The sequence below is a fragment of the Lottia gigantea genome (genome assembly GCF_000327385.1).
Source record: "Lottia gigantea unplaced genomic scaffold LOTGIsca_13, whole genome shotgun sequence".
NCBI classification, from domain to species: Eukaryota; Metazoa; Mollusca; class Gastropoda; family Lottiidae; genus Lottia; species Lottia gigantea.
In genome coordinates this window covers 3,285,059-3,289,543 of record NW_008707425.1, presented here as the reverse complement: position 1 = coordinate 3,289,543, position 4,485 = coordinate 3,285,059, and positions in this window count along the sequence as shown.

Below are 4,485 nucleotides of genomic sequence, written 5' to 3'. Positions count from 1 at the left end.
TTAAGGTCAATGACCTTTGACCTTATGAAGGTCAAGGTCATCAAAGTTCAAGATCACGAGATATGACTCTTCAAACTTTGAAAAAATTCAACCGGATGCAAAATTGAGAATCGAAAAACGGCTTCCTAATGTCATGTTTTTTTTTTATCTTCTTTCATTTAAATCGGATGAGCCATTATGTCCGAATAAAAATCGAATCATTTCAGAAAAATCAAAATGGCGGCCAAAGTTTCACGTTTGTTACAGATTTTTTTTTCTTCGTTTTTTTTGTCATAACTTTGTCTACCTATCAGCATAAAATTTTTTGTCCTATACAAATTACACCGGAAGTTATTCAACCGGAAGTGGAAATCGATTTCCTGTTTAAACCGGAAGTGAAATTGAAAATTTGACTGTAACGTTTTGTTTACTTTCTTAAACTGTCTTTGCTCAATTTTTTCAGATTAATCAGACGAAAAGCAAAAAAAATGAAAAAAATGCAAAATTTGGCAAAAAAAATGTCTGCGACAAATTTTCGAATTTTGAAATTTTGAAACTGCTATTCTTTCAGATTTTAACAGTAGATTCCAAAAATGCAAACCCAAAAAAAATCGACCCAAAAATACGACTTCTAGAGCCGATTATCCATTCTTGCACATATTGAACTGTGGCACTTCCGGTTTTGCAAAAAAGATCCAAAATATATTATGCACATCGTCGCCTATATCTAAGGTTCGTGAATGTTGAATGGTTGCTGCAACTATTGTAGTCTAAGCTCAGGAAGGTGTGTAAAAATCGAAGAAAAAAAAAAAAAAAAAAAAAAAAAAAGGAATTGACATTTCGATAACACAATAAGGCTTCAGTCAGAAACATGTTGAATACTGCACAATCTTACACAAAAATAACAAAATCCACATTTCTGCTCAGAATTTCATTAAGGACCCCAAAATATCTCTGGCCAATTTCATTAACAACCACAAAATTTCTTTTGACAATTTCACTAAGTAACAAATTTCATTAAGGCCCACAACAAATTTCAATAAGGACCACAAAATTTGAAAAAGAGAGCCAGGTAATATCGAGGTCTTACAGTTTTTTTAATGATTTGGACTGAATCTAACTAATTTTACAAATTTATGGAAATATAAATAATCTTCAACCAACGAAATTCACTTCTTTAAGAAATCATCTAAGAGAGAAAGAAACTTGAACATTTTTCCACCATGAAACAATCAATATACAGAGACTTGACGATAAGAAAACACAACAATTCTGATTGAAGAAGATTAAATAAATAGTATCAGTAAAATCAACCTCTAATCTAACTATTTTAAGCCAGTGGCAACCATTCAGCACAGAAAAACATTTGTTTGGATTCCAGATTACAATAGTAGATAGAAAGCAAATTAATCAGGCTTTAGAAATGCACTAAACAATTCTAGTGCTCGAAAGCTAAAATATCTTTGTCCAACAATTAAAAAAAACTTAACTCAAGTCAAGATTTTTGTCGCCGATTAGAGTCTTGAGTAAATTTCGATTATCGCGTTTAGACAAGAATATCATTTTCCTTTCAAATGTATGCTCCACACATGATTATTGACATAGTGGAAAACTGGATTGACTGTTGGTGAAACTCTAGACGAGTCTAAAAAATCTCTGACCAACAACGCTTGACTCGATACAGAATAAAAAACATGGTTTTCAAGGTATAATCATAAAATCCTTATATATGTATACAATACAGTTAGTGAATTGTTCTTACCTTACTAACTCAATAACCTTTTCTCTCGGTGCTTTCCGAACTTCTTCTGAGTTGATTTTTAAAATGAGATCACCAGGCAGAAGCTTGTCAACACTGGGGCCACCTAAAAAATACCAAGTAAAAAATGGTGTAAATACAGTAGAATCTCTGAGTCAATACTAGTATTTAGATAAAGTGACAAATAAACCTTGTTGACATATCTTGTAACAATTGTATTAAAGACCACAAGACTTCTCTTGACAATTTTTCATCAAATATGAAATACTGTGGCTATGTCAACCCTCATTCTCATTTCTTGTCTTCATTCTTCAAATATGTATAACTAACACATGTTTTGGTGTATTAGACATGTATAATTAACACAGGTCCCAGTGTATTAGATATGCATAATTAACACAGGTCCCAGTGTATCAGACATGCATAATTAACACAGGTCCTGGTGTATTAGATATGTATAATTAACACAGATCCCGGTGTATTAGATATGTATAATTAACACAGATCCTGGTGTATTGGACATGTATAATTAACAAAGGTCCTCGTGTATTAGATATGTATAATTAACACAGGTCCCCATGTATATGACATGCATAATTAACACAGGTCCTGGTGTATTAGATATGTATAATTAACACAGATCCCGGTGTATTAGATATGTATAATTAACAAAGGTCCTGGTGTATCAGATATCTATAATTAACAAAGGTCCTGGTGTATTAGATATGTATAATTAACAAAGGTCCTGGTGTATTAGATATCTATAATTAACACAGATCCCGGTATATTAGATATGTATAATTAACACAGGTCCTAGTGTATTAGATATGTATAACTAACACAGGTCCTGGTGTATTAGATATGTATAATTAACACAGGTCCCGGTGTATTAGATATGTATAATTAACACAGGTCCCAGTGTATTAGACATGTATAACTAACACAGATCCCGGTGTATTAGATATGTATAATTAACACAGGTCCTGGTGTATTAGATATGTATAACTAACACAGGTCCTGGTGTATTAGATATGTATAATTAACACAGGTCCCGGTGTATTAGATATGTATAATTAACACAAGTCCTGGTGTATTAGATATGTATAATTAACACAGGTCCCGGTGTATTAGATATGTATAATTAACACAGGTACTGGTCTATTAGACATGCATAATTAACACAGGTCCCGGTGTGTCAGACATGTATAATTAACACAGGCCCCAGTGGATTAGACATGTATAATTAACACAGGTCCCATTGTATTAGATATGAATAATTAACACAGGCCCCAGTGTATCAGACATGTATAATTAACACAGATCCCAGTGTATTGGATATGTATAATTAACACAGGTCCTAGTGTATTAGATATGTATAATTAACACAGGTCCCGGTGTATCAGATATGTATAATTAACACAGGTCCTGGTGTATCAGATATGTAAAATTAACACAGATTCCAGTGTATCAGACATGCATAATTAACACAGGTTCTGGTGTATTAGATATGCATAATTTACACAGGTACCTGTGTAATAGATATGTATAATTAACACAGGCCCCGGTGTATTAGATATGTATAATTAACACAGGTCTTGGTGTATTAGACATGTATAATTAACACAGATCCTGGTGTATGAGATATGTATAATTAACACAGGCCCCGGTGTATTAGATATGCATAATTAACACAGGTCCTGGTGTATCAGATATGTATAATTAACACAGATCCCGGTGTATCAGATATGTATAATTAACACAGGTCCCAATGTATAATTAACACAGATCCCGGTGTATCAGATATGCATAATTAACACAGGTCCCAGTGTATTGGACATGTATAATTAACAAAGGCCCCGGTGTATTAGATATGTATAATTAATACAGGTCCTGGTGTATTAGATATTTATAATTAACACAGGCCCCAGTGTATTAGATATGTATAATTAACAAAGGTCCTGGTGTATCAGATATCTATAATTAACAAAGGTCCTGGGGTATTAGATATGTATAATTAACACAGATCCCAGTGTATTAGAGATGTATAATTAACACAGATCCCAGTGTATTAGAGATGTATAATTAACACAGGTCCCAGTGTATTAGATATGTATAATTAACAAAGGTCCTGGTGTATCAGATATGTATAATTAACAAAGGTCCTGGTGTATTAGATATGTATAATTAACACAGATCCCGGTGTATTAGATATGTATAATTAACACAGGTCCCGGTATATTAGATATGTATAATTAACACAGGTCCTGGTGTATTAGATATGTATAATTAACACAGATCCCAGTGTATTAGATATGTATAATTAACACAGGTCCTGGTGTATTAGATATGTATAATTAACACAGATCCCGGTGTATTAGATATGTATAATTAACACAAGTCCTGGTGTATTAGATATGTATAATTAACACAGATCCCGGTGTATTAGAGATGTATAATTAACACAGATCCTGGTGTATTAGATATGTATAGTTAATTGTAGAATATGAGTCACTGAGCTATAAATAGTAACATGTGGCACATGTTAAAAAATGTACTCCGACACTCACGCTAATCAGACATTTTTTTGCGGTCCCAGTGTATGTCGGATTACGCAGAGTATACTGTATATTAACACAGGTCCTGGTGTTAGATCTGTATAATTTATACCTGTTTCAGATATGTATAATTTTTGCCTGTCTTAGTGTTTCGGACATGCTTTATTAAAAACTGTTATAATGTAAGATAGC